Below are 25,981 nucleotides of genomic sequence, written 5' to 3' on the forward strand. Positions count from 1 at the left end.
TGCTGAAGGAGTAGTATGTTGCCATAGGTTACTTAATCATAGAAATCCCTTCTTTTTGCCCTCAACATCAGAGCTTTTTATTTTTATTTTTTTTTTAAACATCAGAGCTTTTTAATAAGAGAGAATACACCTATGCTTGCTTTGCTGAAGGCTGATGGTAGACCTCAGATAGACCCACAAAGCCAGTGCTTCAGAGGGAAGGTGTGTAGACAAAGGATATATCTGCTTTCTCTCTCTTCTAGTTGCAAAGCATGCCTAGCAAAGGTAATGAAGGATTACTTAGGAGACAGACAACTACACTATTTGTTAGAGAAACTTTGTGGATAAGAATAAAGGGAAATAAATTCAGTGAGGTGACCTTAAGCCAAATTTGAGAAGCTAGGATGTGAAAATCAGACACTGAAGAGTTTTATCTTTATCCCAATGTCAGTGGCAAGATTTTTTGAAGCAGAATGTTACGTGATTGAATTGCTATTAATCCTCAGATTCAGTGCAGCTGAGATGTTACCTCTGTTTCCCTCTGAATCTGCAAATTCAGTGCAATCCCATGCTAACTTCCAATGTTTTGTTTTATGGGACCTGATTAATTAGTTCTAACAATCCATTGGAAAATAAAGTCAAGAATACCCACGATGTTAATAAAACACGTGGAGAGGTGATAGTGAGTCTTCCCACTGTCCTTAAGTTACTTTAAAATTGTAGCAGGAACTTCTCAGGAGCTGTCTGTTTTACACGTGGTAGTGTATGGGTCAAGGCTGCTTTCTCCATTCAGCCTGCTCCTCCACTGTGCCCCCAAGTCAGTGTCCGCGTCTGACCTGGAGAGGGGGCAGGGGAGGGGAGGGAGGCACAGGAGGGAGGCGACACCTGCATGATTATGCTGACTCGTGTCCTTGTTCAGCAGACACCAACACAGCATTGTAAAGCAATTATCCCCCAGTTAAAAATAAATAAAAAAAAAAAAGAACGTGAAAAAAATTGTATCAGTGACAATGTTGAGGCATTGACATAGAAATATGCAGATAGTTTCAAGGAACAAGAGAGAGCATAGTGGTCACAAACCAGTGTGAGAATTTAGTGTATGAGGAATAGTATACTACGTCATACATTATACTTCTAATCAGTGCCCAAGGATTCAACTATTTAATGACTGGCATTATAATAGTTTGATATCCATTTGACAGTTGGGGTGGGCTCAAGCTCTTCCTTATTGCATATACAAAACTAAATTTCAGATGGACTGACATGCTAAATTTTATAAATAAAACAAAACTAAAAGAAGTTGTTAAAAACTATAGAAAGTATGTTTAGTCTCAGAGTGGGAAAGACCTTCCTATGTAAGACCCCCAAACTCACAATCTCTAAAAGGAAGGACAGGCTAGTTTATATGATTTTTATTTTCTCTTTTTCCCTCTTTTTTCACATTTTTATTTTATATTGGCTATAGTTGACTTACAATGTTGTGTTAGTTTCAGGTACAGCAGAGTGAGTCAGTTATATGTATACATATATCTATTATTTTTCAAGTTTTTTTCCCCATCTCTCAATATTACAGAATATTGAGCAGAGTTCCCTGTGCTATACAGAAGGTTACTGTATGATTTTTAAAAGCTGGTATATTTTGTAGATGCCATTAAGGCAAAATTTTAAAGTAAATACAGATTGTGATAATTTAATTATAACATAGCCAAGTTTTAAATGGATATTATGCAGAATATTCAATAAATACATGTAAAAGACAATCCAGTAGAGAATTACACAAAGGGTATGAGTAGGAATTTTTAGAAAAGGTATAGTTGTCCAATAAACATCTGAAAAGATCTGCTCCATGTGAATTTTGAGAAATACAAGATAAAGCAACAAAGAAATCTAAGATTTTTAAAAATTAAAATGATGGAAAATATCCAGTGTTGGCAAGCATTTGGGAAAACAGGCACCTTTATTTATTGTTAGTAAGAATGTAAATTGGTGCAGTCTTTTTGCAGATATTTTGGCAGGATGTATCAAAATTAAAAATGGAAATACCAGTAGTGCTGTTTCCACCAACCTGTGCTGTAGATCTATTCACATGAGTGCCATGATTTATGTACAAGAATCACATCATTGATTGCAGTAGTGAAAAATGGAAAATAATCTGAATATCCATCAAGAGTGATTTGGTCAAATAAATTACGCTATAGTCATACTTTATAATAACATTTAACAGTTAAAAAGAATGAGGTGAATTTATATGTACCAACAAGGAAAGATAACCAAGATGTATTGTTAAGAGGAAATGCAAAGGTAATACACATATTGTTATCCCTATTGTGTAAAGTAAGAGAGAAAACTAAAAGACATGTTTGCATATATTATAGTTCACATATAACATGTGAAAATGTGTGTTAATGTAAACGAATAGGTACTTACTGGCTGTGTATCCTTGGGCAAGATGCTTAACCTCTCAATATTTTATTCTCCTTGAATGGAAAATACAGATAATAGTAGTACATATCCCCTAGGGTTGTGTGATGTGAGGCTTAAATAAATTAATCTACTTAAAGTGCTTTGAATAGTGCCTGGCACACAGTAGTCACTTGATGAGTGCCCCTATTACTCAAACACATATTAAACTTGGAGAATTATTATTTGGGAGGATGGGAGTGAGATTTCAGATTCTGAATTATTTTTAGAGCTTATTCTAAAGAAGGTCATTCAAAGCTGATTTAGAAACCCAGGAACAAAATCAGACAGTCCTGAGTTGGGCGATGCTGTTGGAAATGGAAAGGAGACTCTGAGTTTGGTGTTGGTGACGGAAGGGCCGAGAGTCAGAAGGCAGGGGCCACTCTCAGTTTGGGGTTTTGAGTGATGGACTTAGAAAATGCTGCAACATGGAACAAAGCAGTGGAGATAGGAGACTGTTTCTGTGGGGTGACGTATTTTGGAATGCAGGAAAATTAGTTGTTTTAAGTTATGTTCTTTACGCTTCTGGGAACCCATCTACTAGGAAGTAGTCAGGAGACTGGATGTAAACACTGGCACTCTACACTCCAACTACCCTTGGAGGTAGAACAGCAGAAAGTCTCCAGTTCTTAGGTCTCATTTTAAGGATTTCCGTCTAATAGTTCCATTATAAAAACAAATGATTGTGATATTATGGAACAATCTCTGGGTAAGAGAGGCAGAGGACCTGTTCTAGTCAATTTGTTTGTCTATTCATTCCCCCCCACCCCCAACAAATATAAATTGAGCAACTCTCGTGTGCCAGACACTGCTCAGACTGATGAGGTAGAAGGAACTCAGTTGCTCACCGTCTGATTTAGGAGACAGACATGAACAAAATCGATTGCAATACAGTGTGAGCAGTGCTCCGAGAGCCATCTGCATGGGGCTGCATGAAGATGGGTGTGATCCAGTCTGCTTGCGGGTGTGGGGGAAGCCAGGGAAATGGAACAGAAAATGAGATGGCGGAGCTGAGTCTTCCAGGAGGGAAACAGTCCTCCAGGAAGATGTGAGGGTGGGGAGAAGGGAAGGGCCTTCCCGAAAGAGGAAGCATTGCATCTCAAAGCATGTTAGCATGGGATTGGAACAGCTTCTTTGTTGGTGGTGGTAGCTTTTTGGGGTTTCTATTAAAGAGAACTGTAAGTACTTTGGCATGGCATGGCATGGGGGTAGGGGTAGAGAATATTAGCAAGTGAATTGAAAAAAGTGGCAGGGATCAGATCGTAGGTGGCGGGAGAAATATCAATAACATCAGATATACAGATGACACCACCCTTATGGCAGAAAGTGAAGTGCAATTCAAAAGCCTCTTGATGAAAGTGAAAGAGGAGAGTGAAAAGTTGGCTTAAAAGTCAACATTCAGAAAACTAACATCATGGCATCCGGTCCCATCAATTCATGGCAAATAGATGGGGAAACAATGGAAACAGTGACAGACTTTATTTTTTGGGGCTCCAAAATCACTGCACATGGTGACTGCAGCCATGAAATTAAGATGCTTGCTCCTTGGAAGAAAATCTATGACCAACCTCAATAGCATATTAAAAAACAGAGACATTACTTTGCCAACAAAGGTCCATCTAGTCAAGGCTATGGTTTGTCCAGTAGTCATGTATGGATGTGAGAGTTGGACTATAAAGAAAGCTGAGCACCGAAGAATTGATGCTTTTGAACTGTGGTGTTGGAGAAGACTCTTGAGAGTCCCTTGGACTGCAAGGAAATCCAACCAGTCCATCCTAAAATCAGTGCTGAATATTCACTGGAAGGACTGATGTTGAAGCTAAAACTCAAGTACTTTGGCCACCTGATGCAAAGGACTGACTCTTTGGAAAAGATCCTGCTTCTAGGGAAGACTGAAGGCAGGAGGAGAAGGGGACAACAGAGGATGAGATGGTTGGATGACATCACCGACTTGATGGACATGAGTTTGAGTAAGCACCGGGAGTTGGTGATGGACAGGGAAGCCTGCGTGCTGCAGTCCATGGGGTTGCAAAGAGTTGGACACGACTGAGTGACTGAACTGAACTGAACTGAACTGAACTGAACTAGGCCACAGGGGAACATTGAGGGGTTTCACCTTCCAGAAAAATCACAATTGCTCTGGTTGTTGGCATGGCAGATGGGTGGGAGGGGAAAGGGATGGTCACGGGTAGACAAGTGAGGGGTTATTCACATTTTCACATTGCCATGGTTTGAAAAGAGGAAAACAAAGGAACTAAAAGCAGTGACAATGGAGAGTGACAGACAGATTTGAGAGCTAGTGAAGAGGCAGAATTGGTAGAACTCAGGAGCTGATTAAATTTGGAAGATAAAGATGAGGAACGGAGCACTGACAGGCTCCATGTTTCCAGCTTAAGTGACTGGATGCTCTGTTCCTTCTCCCCAGGATATATCACATCAGTCTTCTTTCCATTTGCTGTTGTGTAATCTGTTCTAGTGCTGGGGTCCAGATCTCATCATAACTTACCTTGATGACTGCCACAGCCTCCTCGCTGTGACCTCTTGAAGCTATCTACCATGCAACATCCAGAGTGATCTATCAAAAATGCAAATCAAGTCATAGTTTCTCCCTTACTTAAAACCTTTCACTGCCTCTGCATCTGCTGCAGGATGAAAATTGGAGGCCTTTCACATGACATTTAACGGTCTCTAAGATGTGGTCTTTCTAGCCATATTCTTTGTCATTCCATGCCTGAGACTTTGGACTTAAGCAACCCCTCATATCTTGTCGTATCACATGCAGAGCTGTCTATTTGCTTGTTCTCTCCCCTCTAAAGTCTTTAGTGAGCCTTCCTTTCTGTTTCCCCAACACACACACAACCACACACTCTCCTGGCCCCAACCTCTTTTGCTCCGATTAACAACAGTTCTTACTTTAAAACTCAGATTAGGTCTGCAGCTCTGGAAAACTCAGGCCTCACAGCCTGGATTAGTTTGCCCATATTTTCGGATATTATAGCACACTGGACCTACCTCTACAATCGTTCAGCGTTTTTTGTTTTATGATTCTGTTTATTTTCTGTTTCTCACCATAATCCAGAGCAGACACAGTATCTTCATGATTTCTGTGTCTCAAATGCCTAGCACATTTCCTGGTATATAGTATGCATTTATGGGCCTGTGGAATAAATAAATTAATAAATGAGTAGGCAGTCCCATTAGCTAGATAGGTGGAACAGGAAGAGCAGAAGATTGATGGGGATCTATAAGCTCAGGTTTGTACATTTTACAGTTGAGATTCCTGTGAGTCACATAGGGATGGCTATTTCAGGGCAGCCAAATATATCAATCTGGCTTTCAGGTGAGATGGCTGGCTTTCAGATACGGGTATGGGAATTTTTAGCTCGTAGTTGGTAGTATATGGTGTGGTGCTGTTTAAGATCATTCACGGTGAAAATATGAGGAGAGAGAAAGGCACCCGTTAGGGTAGTATTTTTGACCACAACTCACAGAAAAAATTAGTTTTTATTATGCCCCAGAACACATACACTCACACAAATCCATGTACATCTAACTAAAACAAAAATTTTATGAAACAGTATATAGTCCTTTTAGACAGTGATGCCCTCTGGTGTATTTTTTTTTTTTTTATTTCATCCTGTCTCATCTTATCCTATCATTTCTTTTCTATTTAATAATATGCAAGTGCTGCTATACATTCTGACTGGCAGTCTGATAAACAGTCCTCTGTAGATTTTAAGAAGGAGGAGGAGGGGCTCGTGAAGGAGGCTGAAAAAGAAAGCCTGGTGCGGTGGGGCGGGGGGCCATTGAGAAGTAGGTGGCAGATTAGAAGAGAGTAATGTGTATCACAGAAACCAGAGGAGCGAACATTTCTGAGAGAACAGAGCTGTGGTCAGTGGTGTGAAATGCTGCAGAAAGGTGAAGTGAGACTATCGAATTTGGCGAGGGCATTTTTGCATTACCCTGGTTGAGGTCATTTGAGGAATGGGTAGGGGGTAAGGGAAGAATGCCTGAGCCTAACTCTTCCTCTATAAAAATGGAGAGTACGCAGCAGTAGTCTGCTGAGGATTTTCTCATCCTTTATCTCATTTACTCCTTCAAGGCATTATTATTTGTGTGCACTTTAGAAATCAGAAGAGTAATTCAAACCTCAGAGAGGTTCATTTAGGTGCCCCGTGGCGCCCGCCATCACATAGTAAGTTGGAGAACTGAGATTCAAACCTTGGCCAATCCCGACTTTAAAGTCTGCGGTTTTCCAATTGCACCGTAATGGTTAGTCTATTTTTGTAATTTTGGATAAGTAATTTAATTTCTATGGTCACAAGTTTACTAATCTATGTAATTACAGATGGAGAGGGTTGGCAAAAATTATAGACTAGAGAAATATAGAAAATAAAGAGCTAGCATGTACTCACTTAGCATTATCAATTTAATCTTCCATCTATTTTAAAAAATTTATTAGTGTCATAAGAGCATGCGGTAAAAATTCAACTGATGCATAAGGTTAAAAATGAGACAATAATTTTAAACTCATTTTCCATTTGGAGCCTTCAGTGGTCCTGGGAAGAGTTTATTCAATACTTTTGATTTTCTAATTTATCAGTTAAGACTGAATACTTAACTGATTTTGGCATTTTGGTCTTCCTCTCCCTCCCCTTCCCCATACCCAATGCATAGCAACTGTGTTGAAGATTCAAGAGTGATTCAGTGATACCATAAGGAATAAAAATGGCACTGAAGCTTAACACTGCTCTTTGTTACATATGAAAGCTAAGAGTACATCCTAAGAGTTCTCATTACAAGGAAATGTTTTTTTCTGGTTTTTTCATTTGGCTGTGCCAGGCGTTAGTTTTGGCATGTGGGATCTAATTCCTTGACCAGGGACTGAACCTCTGCTCCGCTTGCATTGGCAGCACCAAGTCATAGCCACTGGGCCACCAGAGATGTCCTGGAAAAAAAAACTGTTTTCTAATGTTGCCTCTATATGAGATGAATCAGTGCTATGTTTTATCTAAGGATTGACTCTGTTATAATGTATTTTCACCTACCTGTTATTTGATGTATTTCATTAAAAGATGTTTTGATGATCGATTAAAAAAAAAAAAGGTACCAAAGCAGGAGTCAGAAAAACTGGGATTGAGGGTCAGCTTTGTGAATGACTGACTGATCTCGAGCAAGTTATTTTACTTATCTGGACGGCAGATAAAAGTTTCCTGTGTTTTTCTTAAGGTGGCTGAAAGGGGAGTGAGCCACTAAAGGGGGCCTACATATAGCTGCCTTACCCAAGGCTGCTGTCTGCCTTCTAAACACCACAGCCTCTTCTGTCTGTCTCCTCCTCTGCCTTGTGACCCACCTGGCCCTCCTGTCCTTCCTTGGGCTGTCACCCTCTGAACACAAATGCGGGGACCGTTCTCAGAATCTCACTTCCTGGGGCGAATCTCCTGGGCATCCCCTGCCTCTCGGTGGATGCCTTCTGTGGAGTGGTGGTGGAGGTCAGGACATGGCTTTTCAGCCCCATCACTTCCGAGCTGAGTAACCTTGGGCATGTCACTTGGTGTCTTTCATCAAGGTTCTTCTTTTGTAAAAGGAGCGCAAGGATAATCACTTTTCCCATAAGCTAGGGCTGTTCTGATGATAAAATGAGATAAAAAAATTCAAAATCCTCTTATCATCATTATGTCTATCGTTAACAATGGTTCTTAGAATCGTAGATGGGTAGCACGAGGAAGGACCACTTTTTAAAGGAGGAGAAACTGGACCTGGAGGAGATCAGCTGGTTCACTCGAGGAAAAATGCTTCCCCTTGGCCTTGTTTCCAGGCTGGGGACTGAGTGCTGTCTCGCTCCGGCTTCAGAAGCCCCAGTCTTCTGTAGGTAGTGATGGACCGTCGTGTAAGGATAAACTGTATAGTATAGATGTTGCCATGGCTTGTCACGGGCATCACCAACTCAATGAACATGAGCTTGAGCAAACTCCAAGGGTAGCTAAGGACAGGGAAGCCTGGCATGCTGCAGTTCATGGGGTCACAAGGAGCTAGACATAACTTAATGACTGAACAACAATAGCTACAACGACGACAACAGTCGCTTGTCAAGCAGAAGGTCCTTACATAAGGACAAATTTAGTTCCTGGAGTTGAAACTTTCACGGATGTACTTTTTGGTTTAATTACTGATGTATTGTAAACGATGAGTACCTTTCTTGTCCAGCCATTACGGAGTCTGCCTTGCTGTGTTCACCTCAAGGTTTCCTCCTGGCTGAACGGGAGGTGGAGCTCAGGTAGGCAAAAGGGAAAGAAAGCTCAGTTTACTCCTAATATTAGGCAAAACCAGTGTTCTTGAATCCCTTGGCCAATGACTACAGAGTGATTGGCGTTTTAGGGATCCAGCTTCTAATTCTTTGACCTCTAGCCTAGAGCATTTGACCTTTTAAGAACCAAGGGCCCCGTGTCACTGTGACGATTAAGAAGCTGAGTTGCCAGCCCGTCCCCTGGTAACTCAGTGCCATGGGGATTAGCAGGGCCCTGTTCAGGGCCTCCCGGTTTTAAAGCCAGTGGTGCACAGAGCCCTGATCAAAGAAGTAGAAGAGACACAGGTGTGTCGTGGAGACAGGAAGATTCCAGGATGTCTAGAGGTGAAAATGGAAAGGAAGGGAAGGACCAGCAAGTCATTCTGGACAGCCCTCAGGAATCTTGATCTGTTATGGACTGGGTAGAGGAGATTCAGAACAAGAACTATAAACTGAAGATTTAAGAAGGAGAAAAGGTCTGGGCTAAGAAGATGGGCAGAAAAGAAAAAGATCTGGGAAATGAAATCTGGAGGAAGGGAAAAGAGAGCCAGAGGATGAAGGAAAGACAAAATCAAGACTCTGGAGCCAAGTGACAGTCTACTGAGAGGGTGAGGGTCAAGGAGCTTGAGAGGCTGGGAAACTCTAAAAACCTTCAGGATAGTGGTTACGGAGGGCAAAGACAGAGAGGAGCGGTGGGTGGAGTCGGGGAGACCAGGAACAGTGAGCTCGGGCAAGAGTCTTTCGAGTAGATGGATCCAAGGGGAGATGAGAACAGATAGGGAAAGGGTCAAGAGATTGTGCCTTGCAGGGGATAGTGACTGGGTGGGAAAGGATTAGGGAATGCCAGCTGCAGAATGTGGGAAGTAGCGACATGACCCTGAGTGAGGAGCGGTGTGGACAGAGGGGAAAGGGCATTTAAATCCGGAAATGAGTAAGGTTGATGTGCCCCGAGGAAGAAGGAGAAACTGATAGAGATGGTGAGGAGAAGAAGCGCTGAGAAGGAACGACAGGGAAGTTAATATTGAACACTCGAGAAGGGGATGACTTAGAGTTAGCAATGGAGGCATAGAGAACCTGAATTTTTTTTTTCTTTTTTTTTTTTGATTGCAAGGCATGTGGGATTTTAGTTCCCTGAAGGATCTAACCCGCACCCCCTGCATTGGAAGTGCAGCGTCTTAACTCCAGGACTGCCAGAGACATCACGAGAGAGCCTGGGTTTTAAAGAGAAGAGTGTTGAAGTAGAGAGGAAATACCAGAAATTACACATGTGGGGGGAAAACCTGGGTGAAGCTGAGAGAACATTTCCCAGAAAATTCTCAGAAAGATCTGGTGGGATGTGTCAGCCCACTTCCTCTTCTTTTGTTAGACACTGCTAGCTTCCTCATACTTTTTGACCAAACAGAGCATTTCATATTCTTGGAGATATGCTGTCTGGAATTTTCTAGTCAGCTGAAAAAGATGGAAGATAGAAGCAACCAGGAAGGAGAGATTCTATCTCCAGATTATTCAGCATTCCTCAGACCACCTCTCCCCACCCCCCACAAGAGGTTGACCTCGTATCTCCACTATGACCTTGAGTACCCATTGGAAGTCCAGCCCATTTTTGAAATAGATTGATTCTAGGTCCACTTTCCAGGAAGCTGGTAAGGGCTGGGTATCCCACTGGGACTGAGTTAGACCTGGAATGGTGTCTGAAAGTTGGATGTTGCTTTAATAGCAAAATTTGCTCTCTATTTGTGCTCCTTTGACTTGATTACAAGCTCAGTTATTATTTGGATTATCTCACTTCTTTCTACTTAAAGGACAGGGAAAAGATGAGAAGGGAAAAAGCCATCTATAGTCAAGCTCCTTGACTGAAAGTGAAAAAGTAGAAGTTACTCAGTCACGATCTTCCCAACCCAGGGATTGAACCCAGGTCTCCTGCATTACAGGCAGATTCTTTACCATCTGAGCCACCAGGGAAGTCTTGACTGATGAAGGAAGGAAATAGAAGGCTTTAGGAACATACATACTTTATTATCACAGGTTAGAAAAATGCATGAGAGAAATAGACAAATGACAGGGCACAAGGTCCAACAAAGATGCAGTGTCTGGAGAAGAACCAAAGACCTTTTGCTTGCCTATGGGTATGCCCCTATTGCCTTCTGTAAAGAGTAGGGAATTAGGAACTGAGCACCTCTAACTTCTCCAGAGTAGGGCCTAGCCCCACAAGACTGACCTTGCAAAACACCTTTCTCAACCTCCATGGGAGGTGCTGATAAGAGGAATGAGATGGGCTGACTCTTAGGGGTGAGAAAATAAGATAGATGTTGGGGACATTGGAAAATGATATATGGAAACTACTTTGGGAGAATGTGGCCATGTTCATGTGAATGAATAAGATTTCGGACACTGCAGGGACTAGATGAAAGCATAGTGTGTAAAGGCTATACTCTCTAAACTGTTACATCGTCCTTCTCCATCTAATATCCTTTAGCATTTAAAACATGGATTTGTTGGTATAGCTATAGGGAAGCTGTGAGCAGGGCCAAGAAAGGATGTGGGATTTAATTGTATTTGTTTCTGGGCCAGCGGGAGAAGTTTCTGGCATTTACCACGTGTATCCCAGCAACACTTTATGAATGAAATAAGGTATGAGCATCACCAGTGTGTCTGTGGGGTCAGAGGGTGGTATTCAATTAGAGGCATGAGTAATGCTTGAGTCATAGATCTTTGGAGAATTCAATCAGTACAAAAATTTTTTTTGGATGGAGAATGTACTCATCTTCTTAAGGGTTTACATAAACACAAATGACATACCTAGCTTAGAGAAGAAAAAGATGTACTGTCTTTAATCATTTTGATGGTTTAACCTTATCTTCCCTTCCCCTTTAAAAACTACCACTTTCTTTGATTGTTTCCCTCCTTATTTTTAAATTAAAAACCTAATTGAGAGACATTATTCACACTTATCAAGAAGCTTTATCTGATTGATGGATTTAAAGTGAAATAATAGACGTCAGAGGGATGTCTCTTATTTGATAAAAGCCCTTGGACAAAGTCCAGCATATTTTTGTTGATATAGAATATAAGTGTAAAGGGTCCTGGAGTGACTCTTGTTGGGGATGGGTGTTTCTTTGCTGGAATGGAGAGGTTGAGGTAGGGAGTAAAGAAGAGGTAAAGGAAGGGTGCTCATGAGGAAGGAGGCAACTCAGGCAAGATAGTCAAGAATTATAACTCATGGGATAGAGGAAGGAGGGGGACAACATCTTGAAGTCTTAGCCCATCTTTCGCAATAGCATTTTTTATTGCCCCCAGTTTACAACGAGGAAATGGAAGATTGAGAATTTAAATCACATTCTTGGAGTTTTGAAGCAAGCAAACTACATAGCTTGCTGCTGAAGCTGGCCCTCTGGTTAGTGTCAACCTGGAAAATCAGCACTTTATTTGGCGGGCAATAAGACTAATTCCATCCTCCCAGGTGGCTGGGTGGTAAAGAATCTGCCTGCTGAGCAGGATACACAGCTTTGCTCCCTGGGTTGGAAAGATCCCCTGGAGAAGGAAATGGTAACCCACTCCAGTATTGTCGCCGGGGAAATCCCATGGACAGAGGAGCCTGCTGGGCTACAGTCCATGGAGTCACAAAAGAGTCGGACAGGATTTAGCAACTGAACAGCAACAAACAGCAAGACCAGTTCCATCTTTTCCTCTGTCTTTCAGAGTAGTTCCTAGATTAGAATTTACCTGCAGGATCCTTGAGGGTGGGACCATGACATTATTGTCTCTTGTCGTTGTATGCCTTTAGCCCCAAATGAGAACATTTCAAATGGTGACTGAAGTTCTGGAGGGAGTTGGAGAATTGGGGCTGTTCATTCAGGTTGAGGGGAACACATGATCTCTTAAGGTAGTGAAGCTTTGGGCAAAACTCGGGACTGGTTGATTTCTTGGGTCTGGGGCTAAATCTCTATGAAGAGCAGAGGATGTGTTGTGTCTCAGAGAACACTGACTGAGTCTGGTGGGAAGTATCCCGATAACCTAGGCTTTCCTTTTCCTCATGCCTGTGGGGCTCGTGGCTGGCCTGAGCATGGAGCTTCCCTTTACGAGCACGTGGGCCTCCTGATGAGTTCCCTGGCCAGCACCTTGCTCCTGGCCACTCAGCGTAGTACAGTCTTTGGCCAGCACCACGTCCTGGGTGTCAGATTCTTGGAGTTGCCCAGGGTAAACATATTAAGAATGGTGCATTCTGTGCTCCTTGCTTTAGGTTTGTAATATGCATAAGCAGTTTTACTTTTCTCAGCTCCTCTCTCTAGGTCCTAGATGAAAGGCAAGCTTGATTAGAGTGGCTGCTTCTCCCCAGGTGTCAGACTCTTCCCTTTGCATCCCAGCCTGACTGCATCGCCTTGCTCCCTGTTGCTCCCTGATCCCATCACTGGGGCTATGGGAACGGGTAGGGAAGTATGAGCTATTACCCTAGGATACAGTCTTCGAGCTAGAAGGGCCCTTTAAGCTCTTCTGGTTGACGCCCTTCATATTGTGATGCTGTTCTCACTTGGCCATCGCCTGTATCTTGAGCTGTAATTGGAGGCAGGTGGTAGTGACCAGAGCTGTAGCCCTAGAAGCACACCCTGAGGCTGGGCAGAAGGGGATTCTGAGCCAGCACTTTACTCTAGTTGTAAGCTTTTGAGTGGGAGTGGGGTCATGAGCACTGAGTCAGTCTTTCGATCAATGTGCTGTCATTGGGAACACAGAGGCCAGTTGTCCCCTGATGTGTCTGGGAATCACATAGAATAAAATGAGCTGGAAGGTGAGGTTAGAAGGACTTAGATTAGACTTTCAGAAGGACTGGCCTAGTGGAAAAAGTGATTGTAGTATTGTTTTCTCTAGAAGGCTTTTAAAAATAGGAACTGATTTATTTGATCTGGGGTAGGTATGGAAGTCTTTATGCAAGGTTATGGAGTGATGGTCAGTTTGATTGTCTGGGGTCACCTCTAGCAAGCCCAAACAGCTGAGAAATCCTCATTCGTTAAATAAGACAGTCCTGGGAGGCAAGAAAGGCAGGCTTGGAGCTGGGGAAGGTGGGGGAAGGGAGGCAGGTATTCGTGGAGGGTTGCTTGAAGACCATCTGTGTTTCATTAGAGCTGCCACACTCACCCTCCCACCGTGTGCCCTCCTTCCCACCTTCCCCCTCTGTCTCTCTCTCAAACACGCAGACCACCGCTGTCTCCACTTCCATCCTTAATTCTAGAGAGGATGCTGAAGGAACATCATGTCAGACTCCCGTTCCCTCTCCCCCAGGCTCCGTAGACACAGCGCGCAAAGCTGAGAACTGCACTGTCTTCTGGAGCCGTTTCCCTGTAGTCTCTGCTGCTGCCAGTTCACACTGTTTCTTTCCGGAGGCAGCTTCTTTGTCTCGGGATCGAGGGTTTTCCTAAATCTCCCAGCTTTGCCCAGCCCCTGCCTGAGAATAGCTGGACTGGGATGAAACCACAGTGAGGGAGAGGGGTGGAGGTAGAGAAGGCTTCGGGTTTTCTCTGCTGGACTGGGTGCACTCTGCTTAATTAGCATGAGAATAGAAAGACATTCTCCCTACCTCCCTTAGGGATGGAGAGGAAAGAAGAGCAAAGACTCTAGCTCTGTCCTACTCCACCAGACATTCTGGGACTGGGGAAATGACCACTTTCACATTCCTCCGATCCCCTGAGGACCCCAGGACCCACGGTACTGAGAAAAGCTTTGATGGAGCCGGCTGGTGGATCTCCACTCCAGATTTTCCAGCTGTCCCTGTCCCCCCACCGCTCAGAGAGCAGGATGCTGAGATGGCTCGGTGATGCAGAAGGTATGTGCTTTTTCAGTTCTGGTGCTGATGCTGTGTGTGTGGTGAGGTCTCTGTGGCGCAATGGACGAGCGCGCTGGACTTCTAATCCAGAGGTTCCGGGTTCGAGTCCCGGCAGAGATGGTCACCTGGCAGGTACCTCTTTTATTTTATGTGCTGTCATGCTAGGTTGATGGTTATATTTATTCCTCCCTGGGGGTTCTGGGAAGAGAAAGAAAACCTGTTTCCTTGGGAATCCTGGACCTCCCCTCTTTTTCTGTCTCCTCCCTCTTTGTTCTTTCCCTGTTCCTCCCTTATTAATTTTCTATTGTCTAGTGAAGGCTCAGATGCCTGCTACATCTCTCCGCTCAGCCTGACACAGCCTTTGAATCCTTTGCTTCGCAGAAGAATCACTGGCAAAGAGTGACCGGGATGCCTGGTCATAGGTGTTGAAACCACTATGGCTCCATTCCTTTACCTATGAGCGCATGAAAAGGCAGATCATCCCATATGCTGATAAGGAAAAGTCCAATTGTCCTCTAAGGTAACACTCACCTTGACCAAGATGGGTCAGGAGGTGGATGGGGTGCTGTAGAGGGTGATTTCCTATGCTATCTTTGTCAGCTATCCTTTTGTATTCCAAAGGACAGGCTTTTTGTGTGTATGCTAAAACTCATCACTCACTTCCTCATCTACAAGGTGAGATGTAATCACTGTTCTTCGTCTCAGTGGAATAAACTACAGAGCAGCATGCTCATTATCAGCAGCAGACGAACTTGTCCCCAGAAAGCCAAGGTCTTCTACTTCAGTGGTCTGGACTGAGAAGTTTGCAGCCTTTCCTGCTTGCAGGACAGGCTTTGAGGTTGGTATCGGAATGTTCTTTTCATAATTCTTGGTTTCCAGCAAGCAGTTTTCTCACCAACTCTCTCATCCTGCATCCACTTCAGCTCTCTTTCCCTGTTTCATCTAATGAGCCATATTCAGGAAGATTGGAAGCTTGGTCGAATTGGTTTTCTATTTTGGGCTGGTCTGGCTCTCTGCATTTCATATTGCAGCCTCTCCTCTATTAGCTGGAGGGAACCGCCTGAGCGGGGAACTGACCTCCACCTCAGGTGAACTCCGGAAACCTGAGGAGACTCACCTCTCCTCCTGACTGCTGGGGAGTCAGCATCTCTCCCTCCCAGGGCTCTGGACAGGTGACCAGAGCATGCAGGCAGCTGTCACTTGCGCTCTAAAGAAGCTGGAGGGGGTGAGATCAGAGAATCCGGCCCATGCTAAGGGGAATTGATAAGGCAGGCAGGAGGACTCTGGAAGGAGACTGATATATATATATATAAATATATATATATATATATATATATATATATATATTTTTTTTTTTTTTTTCGCTTGTGCATGTTTGCAGCAAACTGAAACTCCTGAAATTCTTTTGAAGTTAGTCTGGTACTTTTAAAGGAACTTAGGAATCTTGCAATAAGAGCCAATACAGCTTTACCTTCCTGAGGTACTTTGATGGAACACCAGTTCTGATATTAACTCTTTCCTGACAGCCCGATGGATTATGGCCTTTGGACCTGAAATCCCTGGACAGTCCTTCTGGAGCCTTTTATTTTTAGCTCAGCTTATCCTAGATCTTTTTGCTTTAAGGTCAGGCCTGAAAGGAAAAAATGGTCCCTGTGTGTGGATGGGGGCGTGGAGGGTTGTAGCGAGGGAGTTTACAGAAGAGGCATTTCAGAGTTTTCAGCCATAATCCAGAATACTACCTACATCTTTCTAGTCCACCCCTAACTCCCCTGCATCATTCTGTTATAATGGTGCTGCTGAGTGCTAACAATTTTGAAAAGTAAGAGGGTTGTCCTTCTAGCACTGTGAAAGTTTGGGACAAGGGTGTACATTCATCATGGCTCACTCTAAGCTTTTCTCGATTCTGGACGCTCTCTATGAATGTATTCTTTATGAAATGTAATCCTTACGAAATTGTGGGAGCTGGGATGGGATGTGTGCCCAAGTAGGCAGTGAATCGAGATTCATTTAAGTGCTTGATCAGGGTGCAATGTAGCCAGCTCCTCAGGTCAAGTTCTATATCAGTGAGAATTTAACTCCACAGATAATTCGCCGAACCTGATTGTAGCTAGACAGTGGTTTCCATTTTCTAACTTGGGATCAGGAGATCCTGGTTTAAGTTGCAACTTTGCAAGTTTCCAAGTCTCTCTGATCTTTAATTTGCTTATTTATTAAAACAAAGTTGTACTATCTATCTTCCAAATGTGAAAATGAATGAGAAAGCCCATTGTACAGTTCTGTATAGCTCTCTAGAGCTGTGTACGAGTGTATAGGATTTGTTAGTTTGGGGGCTGCTTTTGTCTCCTCAGCATGAAGAAAAGGTGCCTGGCCAGAGAGTAGGGAAATGACAGGCTCTGAATGATCAGCCCCTGCCTGGAACCTCCAGGGTGGCTGTATGCCACCAGCTGGGGCTGGTACTGACCTGTGCTACCCTAACAAAGAGGATGGAGTGGGCTTTCTAGCTGGTGGAGTCCTTCAGAGGGCAGCTGGCCCCTCTGTGCCTTACATAGGTGACGTCATCTCAGCCAGGTAGGTAGAGGTCCCTGCTGGCTACACCACTGAAGGGAACTAAGAGCTTCCACTTATTTAGACATCACCCAGCTTTTAGCTCCCTCAGCCTCTGAGGGGTGATGTTTTGGGAACTTGTAGAAGAACATCACCAGGACCAGTGGCAAGATTTTCCACATTGGTAAAAATTCCTATATATGTGCTAGTAACATTTTTCTTAAGAGAGAGCATTTTTAATTTATGAATATCATAAGTATTATATTTTAAAGATATTCAGAATGTAAAATAGAAATGGGTGGATTTTTTTTTTTTAATAAAGTCACTTCACTGTAGGACTCAAATGCTTCACAGGTACTGAAAATGACCATTAATTACAAAGTGTGCAGACAGGATATGTCTTATTTATTATTGTATTCTCACTGCTTGAAATATGGTCAGCATTTGATGGATATGTTTGAAAGAATTAATGCTGACTTAGATTGGCTATAAATTATGTAGATAAGAAAGAGAAAGAGCCATAGCTTCTAGGGATCATGAGCACTGGCAATGTCTTCTTGCATTAATTCATCCACTTTACAAATATTTATCAAGCACCCACTTTATGCCACTTTCCAGGCACAAGGATCCAAAATAGCATTTCCCACTTCCCTCGTGGAGTGCATATTTCTGTGACAGAGACAAAGAATAGGTAGGTAAATAATATTATGATAGAACTGTAGATAGAGATACCTGCTGGAGGAATCGATGATAGAAGAGTGACGTGAAGCCTGGTGGTCACAGTAGATTTTCCAGGAGGTGGCATGTGAGTGAAGAGTAAATGAAGCAAGAGAGCCCGATGAAATCCAAATGATGGGCATTCCAAACAGAGAAACAGCAAGAGCAGAGAACCTGAGGCGGGCATGAGCTTGATGACTTTGAGGGAAAGCACAAAGTTAGTGTGGCTGGAGTGGGGATGACGATGAAGACAATCCCACTCAGAGATTAACATGGGACATGTTGGAACTTCCCTAGCAGTGCAGTGGTTAAGATTCCATGCTTCTAGTAAAGGGGCATGGGTTCAATGTCTGATTGGGGAACTAAGATCCCACATGCCATGGTAGTGTGGTAAAAAAAACCCAAAATATGGGGCACGTCATACAGGATAATGTACTCAACCCCATCACAGCCAACTCTGCCTTGTGTATTAAGTCTAGTATCTCCTCACTTTTCCTTTACTATCCTGCAATGAAATTTGTAGGTAATACAACTTATAAGTATAATTAAAACAAATCAGTAAAATATCCTTTTTTGAAATACAAGAAAATGTAATAAATGCTATGTATCTTAATACATAAATGCCACACTAACAGTCTTATACCTATATGAAGAATCACCTCCAATGCAATAACTATAGATGCAGATATGCAAAAAAGTGCAGGTATATTATAAATATCAGAAAGAATATCAATCATCAGCAGTGTTGTGATTTTCCAAACTGGTGCATACTTGTTGATAAATTTATGATCAAAGCAAATTAAATATTCTTGCAAAGCATGCACCGTTTTGCATTCCTGAATATTTTAGGAAATTTTAAACCATGCAGAAAACTGTATTTATATGGAAAAATGAGATAGACTTTAGGTCCAGATACCAGCAACTAGCCTTTCAGTAGGTCATTCAAAAGAAGTCCACCACTTGAGGCAAGTCTTCTTTGTGTGAGATGCATCTACATATTGCAGGACATATGAATCCCAGGTATCCTTCCTCTCTGTAGCTAGTAGTGGTCCCCAATCATTAAGAAACAAAGCAAAAAAAAAAAAAAATACTCCACCAAATTTTCAAATCACTACCTCAGGGCTATTGCAGACCAAGTGGTAAGACTTGTAGATCAAGCTTTCCTTCATGCTACTGAAAAGTCATTGGTGGGTTTGAGCAGAGGACTGGTGGAATCTGATTTATGTGTTAAAGGGTTAATTTTGACTGTTGGTAAAGAATAGCCTGTGTTAGGGGGAAGGGAATGTTTGCTGGTTTGTTGGATGCAACACCTTTTGGAAGCAGCCGGGTGTGGCACTGGGGTTCCCAAGTGACACCACTAGAAATGGTCCACCCACAAAAGTCATCTGTCATCTCTGGAGAGCTAGCCTGGCATGGATCATTTATATTTTGCCTAGGAACTAGTTAGTTTATTGTCCTTACAATGATTCCACTTATTAGCAAAAATGTTCATGTTTGTTTGCATTTAAAAGCCATAGGAGATGGAATCTACTCTCCTAAACATGATTTCAGTGTTTATGTCTTTTTTCAGTTTCTATAGATTATAATGGAACAGAATGTCTTTAAACTTCTTTGTGTCCTCCTTGGAAGATGTATCTTTTTGCTTCTGTAGTGTAATGTTGTCCTGTGATGGTTCTCCTGAGAGAATGGACAGTGGGTGAGACGGAGTCTTCTGATACGAGGAACTGGAAACACCAGCGTAGCGGAGGGAACGACTATGGGGACGCACGGACCCGGGTCTGCGCCAGAGGTCTGCTGTCTACTTGTGTAACTTTGGGCATGCACTAGGTTTCTTGAGCCTTGGCTTCCTATTCTAGAAACTGAGCCAACTGTTACTTAGAATTAAATAAGATAAAATGGAAAAGGGTCTGGATAGGTAGATCCACAATGGGTGCAGAAACAAACACTCGCTTCCTTTGTTTACGGATGGTTTGCCCAACCAACCTTCTTCAGATTGAGTGTTTCAAGCTAGTTTCTTGGAGATCATGTGTGAGGCTCTGGGGGACTTAGCCATGGACCACATGTCTCTATACCTTGAAAATGCTTGGGCATAGTGGAGTGCTAGAGGGAGTAAGAAATGCATGATGCCTCTTATAGTAATTACCACCAAGAGGACTGTCTCTCTTCCATGCTCCCTATGGAAGCTCTGGACTTCTCTCTGGGGCTCTGAGCATAGAAACCTGCGGGAATCATTAGTCCAATTCTGGGAACAAGGTTTCACAGGCCCCATGGAGAGGGCCACGTGAAGTGTTTTCAACTAGGAGAAATGCTGGGCTTTAAAGCCAGCTATGAGAACCGGGGTGTCCAGAGAACAGACAGATTCCTGGGGAGCTGGGAAGAGATAGGAGCCCAGAGGTCGCTGCTGTGTTCCTGGCCGGGGTACTTTCTGGGAGTTGCCTGCCATGGACCCAGCCCAGTCCTGAGTTTTGGAGGAGCATCATCTGGGAATCGCTCACAGCCCCTAATAATCTTCCTTTTGCTACATCTATAGTCCACTTTTGAGGAGGGACATGGTGCCATTCAAAATAGCAGACAATTTAGAACCAATTATACCTATTTTGAAGGAATAGGCAGCTTATTTTCTTTTCTAATTGTGCACAAACTTCCAACAGTACTTTAACATTGTTTTACTTAACTGTGCCCCTAACAGTGGAGGAGAGTGATGTTTTTACCCCCAGATGTCAGGAAGCAGAGATTAAAGTGGCTTTTGACAAATACAATATTTCTTTGAAGTCTTATGCTTTATGCTATATTTCAGTACAGTTTTGGGGTTCTGCTTAATTGTATCTGCATTTTTAGGTACATAAATAATTATCTGGCTGCAAACTTTAGAGTAAAAATAGTGCTTGGCATGTCCCACATATGAGTATCTGGTATATACTAGTTATAAAAGCACAGAAATATATTAATATTAAAAATGAGTTTGTGACCCCTGAGTGTTCACTCAGAGTTGAGGGAGGATATAGCCTGGAGACAGGGGAAGTAGATAGAAACCTGACAGAGAATGAACATTCATTCAGTTACTCATTCAACAAATGCTTACTTAGCACCTACTATGTGCTAAGCATTGAAGTAGGTGCTGGCAGGACACAAGGATGGACAGAGAGGCACAGATTATCACGCAAATGCATTGTAGAATTGCGACTACGAATGAAAGGGCAGACGATAGAGAAGAGGACGTTTATGGTGGGGGGAGCTGACCTCCTCAGAGGGGCCAAGGAAAGCTTCTTCCAAGAAATGTCTCTTGACCTGACTCTGAAGATCAGTAGCAAATAACCAGGCAGAGAATGAAGAAAGAGCTTTCCAGACAGAGGAACAGGGAGCACAAAGGTCTCATGGTGGGAGAGAGAATAAATGGCTAAAAAGCGAGTGTGGTTTGACTTCAGAGAGGAAGGCAGAAAGAGGCATGAAATGAAATTGGAGAGAGACAGGAAGCTAACCCACAGGGCTTTGTCATGACTGTAGGGGTTTTATCTTTATCTGAAAAACAGGGGGAAACCACTGAAGGGTTTTAAGCCAAAGAATAACATGATTAGCTTTGCATTTTAGAATGATTGTTCCAGCTGCTGTTCAGAGGACAGGGTGGAAGGGTGCCAAGCTGAATAGCAGCTCAGTAGTCGTGAGAAGTGAGGTTAGCTTGGATTGGGTGATGGTGGTGGTGGTGTAGTTAGAGAAAAGTAGATGGGTTTTAGAGATTTTTATGAGCAAAAATGTGCAGGAGTTGGTAGTAGATTGGCAGTGGTACAGAGAGGAAGGAGCTGTCAAAGGTGACTCCAAGATTTCTGGCTTGCCTACTATTGACCAAGACAGAAAACCCTGCAAGAAGGCCAGGTCTGGGGTAGGTGAGCTCAGCTCTGAGCTTCTAACTTTGAGGTGCTTTGAAGCTGAGAGCTGGGTCAGGGCCTGAATCAATGATTTAATTTTGGGAGTCATCTGCATGTTGGTGGAATTTGAAGCCAGAAGTGTGAATGAGATCACACAAGAGGAAAAGTATAGTGAGAAGGACCTAAGAATGAGCTAAGAAAAACTCTACTGTTTAATGGCACAGTAGAAAAAGAGAAGCAACGGCAAGGGAAGTAGGAGGGAAACCAGAATATCATTTCTGAATCCAAAGGAAGGGAGCATTTCAGAAGGGACTTGATTGAGTACCACGTGCTACTGCAGAGCCAAGAATAAGCAGAACTAAACTTATCCGTTAGAGTAAGAGATGTGAAAGCCAGTGGTAGGTTTTTTTTCACTTTCTCTGGCGTAAAAGGGCAAGCAACCAGATTGGGGTGCAGAGGGAAGGGGAGGGGAGGACGAGGAGAGAACGCAGAAAGGCCACTCTTAGAAGTCTGGCTGAGAAGGGATGAAGGAAGGCTGGTGAGCTGGAAGGCAAGAAGAGCCAAACAAAAGTCTTTTTTTGTTTGTTTTTTCTTTTTAAAACTTTTCACTTTGGAAATTTTCAAATGTAAATAAATTCAACAGAGTAGTGTTGTGAACTGTCACGCACCCCTCACTTAGTTTCAGCAATGATTAACTCGCGGTCAAACTTGTACTTATATATCCACCCATTTTATCTGTGTTGTCAGTGGGAGAGACTTGAGCTTTTTGAAAACCCCCTGGGGAGGAAATCACTGAGAAGGAGAATCTGAATAGTCAAGAGAAAGAAACAGAGAAGAAAAGCATAAATGATGCTTAGGGTTTCTGAGAAAGTGGGAGGGGAATAGGATGTAGAGCATGCTAAAAGGGAGTCACTTGGGTACTTGGAGAGCCACGTTCTGTCTGGCTGAAGGAAGGAAAGAGGGCAAAGTGGTAGGGTGGGTGCAGATGTCAATTTGCATGTTGACGTCTGGAAGATAAGACGGTTTCACCTGATGATGGAGGTGGCTCCTCCCCCTCCTCCTCTTCCTCCTCCTTGTCCTTCTTTTAAAGTAAGTGATCATGTCATCTTCTGAGAGTAATTGGGAAAAAGAGGACGTTGGTGTTTAAAGAGAGCATAGAAATCTGGGTTAGTTATTGTGGAGAGAGAGGGAATGATGATATAGCAGAGAAGTGTGAAATATTTACTAGGTGGTATTAAAGGACCAATCTGCAGGAGATAGACTGGCTCTGAGAAACAGATCCAATTTCACATACGCATATATGTACATTTGTATGTCTGGCTTGTTAATGCGAGCCTTCATAATATGCTGCTCCTCTAGTCCCCAGTGGAAGAATGTGTTTAGGTACAGTGTATTTATGTGTTCCACAGAGTACTTGGACTCCGCAATCTCCTGAGTGTGTAAACAGAATATATATATCATAAAGGAAAGTGATTTTAATTCTTAAAATGTAGGTGTGTCTAACCTGGAGAAGGAAATGGCAACCCACTGCAGTACTCTTGCCTGGAGAATCCCCCGTGGACAGAGGAGCCCGGCGGGTCGCGAAGACAGACTAATCACAGCATGGTATATGTAACAGTACACTGGAGCTTGTGTTTCACATTAATTGGTTCAGCGCGCCACCTGCTGGAAATCTTGCTTAACAACACCAGCCTGGGTTTTCCGAGGCAAAATCTAAAATCTTTTTTTCTCTGAAGTCAGTGTTCTTGCATACAGCATTTCCCTTTTGACATGCGAGCTTCACTTATCAGATACTCTTTTGCTTTTTTATTTGTGTGTCAAGTCACAGACATTAAACTATGTTCTTTTCTGACTTGATTTTGGTCAAAGATCACATCTATCCCTTTTCAGTCCCTGTGCTCTGTGAATCTCATCCATGATCCATATACAATAGAAGAGAAATAAAATGTCAGACTTATCTGAAACGGCATGAGGGAGAATCAGATTATTGGTTAAAGGTGTATAAAATATAAAAGATAGAGTCCAACTTTATCCAGATTAAGAGATGTCTTATTTCGTAATCCCTCAAATTCAAAAGTTTCCTATCACAAATTCTTCTCTTCTAGGTTCTTAAAGTAAAATATTTATTTCTCCATAGTTTCCAAACTGATCCGTCAGGAAACCAGTCTGCTATAAAGTATCCTTCTCATGGGCTATCTTAATTTGAATACATTATCATTCAAAACTTTTCTCCGAGGTCTTCAGGTGACACCATTAAACCTAATATTTATCATAAACCACATCATCTTTATCAATTCTTCTGTTTATTCTTCTAGTTTCTAGGTTTTCATCAAATAATTCTTTTCCTTTGAGTTCAGTTACTCTATGAAAGAGTTCTGGGATAAGTCACTCTTTTTTATTAGTTTTTAAAAACTTCTATTTCATTTTTCATTGGCGGATAATTGTTTTACAGTTTTGTGATGGTTTCTGTCATACATCAACAGGAATCAGCCGCAGGCATACACATGTCCCTTCCTTCTTACACCTCCTGCCTCTCCATCCCACGCCTCGAGGTTGTCACAGAGCTGGCTTTGGGTTCTTTGCATCATACCCCAAATTCCCACTGGTTATCTATGTCACATGGGGTAATGTATATGTTTCAGTACTACTCTCTCAAGTCATCCCACCCTCTCCCTCCTCCACCGTGAACAAAAGTCTGTTCTTTATTCCTGAGTCACCTTTGCTGCCTTGCAAATAGGTTCATCAGTGCCATCTTTCTAGATTCCATCTATATGCACTAGTATACTATATTTGTCTTTCCCTTTCTGACTTACTTCACTCTGTATAATAGGTCTCATTAGCACTGACTCAAATGTGTTCCTTTTTACAGCTGAGTGATATTCCATTGTATATATGTACCACATCATCTTTATCCATTCTTCTGTCGAAGAACATCTAGGTTGCTTCCATGTCCTCACTATTGTAAATAGCTGCAATGAACTAGTGCTTCAGTGAACATTGGGGTACATGCGTCTTTTTCAATTATGGTTTACTGAGAGCGTATGCCCAGTAGTGGGATTTCTGGGTCATATGGCAGAATTATTCCTAGTTTTTAAAGGAGTCTCCATACTGTACTCCACAGTGGCTGTATCAATTTGCATTTCCACTAACAGTGCAAGAGGGGTCCCTTTTCTCCTCACTCTTCCAGCAGTGGATAAATCACTCTTAATTGCTTCGTCTCCTTTAATTCAATCAACTCTTAATTATGGTCATTTTTTCATATACAAATAATCATGATTCACAGGGATTTAGAGAAATGCCAGTATAAAGTACTGACTTATTCACAAGAAAGGCAGCATTTGTTCATTTACTCGGCCAGTCCTCATTAAGTGCTTACTGTGTGCCAGGAACTTTGGGAAGCACTGGGGGGATGTGGGGGACGGGACAGACGTGATTCTGATCCTTAGAGAGCTCTCTGTACAATGTGGAAAGCAGACATTAATTATAGCATCCCAACATGTTCTGGTGAGCCCTCTTCTAAAAGAAATACAGAGAATGTCCTGAAATGTCTGGAAGACAGAGTCATGGACGTCTCCCTTGAAGAAGTGGTATGAAGCCATGGAGGAAAGGAAGAACAGAGAAACTCCAGGAAGACTATGGAATAGGAGCCAAATGCTGAGAGCCAGATTACGGAGGGGCTGATAAACCTTTTTAAGAAGTTTGGATTTTATTATAAGAACAGATACCAGCTATGAGAAATTTTAACAGTTTGTCTATGAATGGCAGCAGGGGTGGCCACACTCAGATTTGTATTTTGAAAAGATTATTCTAGCTGAAGTTTGGAGACAGTCTGGAGGGAAAACCCTGATGGGACAGAAGTTTCCAGGTATGTGTGATGTGGCATTGGCTTACATTAGGACAGTGGAGAAGGAGAGAAGTGAGTGAGCTGAGAGATATTTAAGATGTTGAACAGATAAGACTTGGTGGAAATTGGTTGTAAGGAGTCAAAGGAAGAGACCAGTCCAGGATGGCTCCCAGCTTTCTGGCTTGAACAAAGGGAGGTGCCCCTTAGTGAGATAGCAAGTACTAGACAAGATGTAGATTCTCAAGGCCACAGAAGGTGAGTATTCCCCCCTGGACATGTTGAATTTGAGGTGTCTAAGGGGTATTGGTAGATATGTCTAGTGAGCAATTAGATATATAAGCCTGGAGCACTGGAGAGGAATCCGGGCTGGAGATACAAGTCAGGACGATCAGCCTGTTGAGAGTAAACTGATGTTTTGGAAGTGGTCAATACCTCACCGCACATAAAGAAAAGAAGAATGACTAAGAAGCCCT

At 42.7% G+C, this 25,981-nt stretch overlaps 1 non-coding gene across 1 annotated transcript; it reads left to right on the forward strand.

Annotated features, from left to right (window-relative positions):
• The first annotated feature begins 14,586 nt into the window (after positions 1–14,586).
• TRNAR-UCU (transfer RNA arginine (anticodon UCU)) lies at positions 14,587–14,660 on the forward strand. Its single transcript has one exon. It is a non-coding gene; the product is annotated as a tRNA-Arg (tRNA).
• Positions 14,661–25,981: the final 11,321 nt, after the last annotated feature.

Source organism: Muntiacus reevesi, chromosome 1 (genome assembly GCF_963930625.1).
Source record: "Muntiacus reevesi chromosome 1, mMunRee1.1, whole genome shotgun sequence".
Taxonomy (NCBI): Eukaryota; Metazoa; Chordata; class Mammalia; order Artiodactyla; family Cervidae; genus Muntiacus; species Muntiacus reevesi.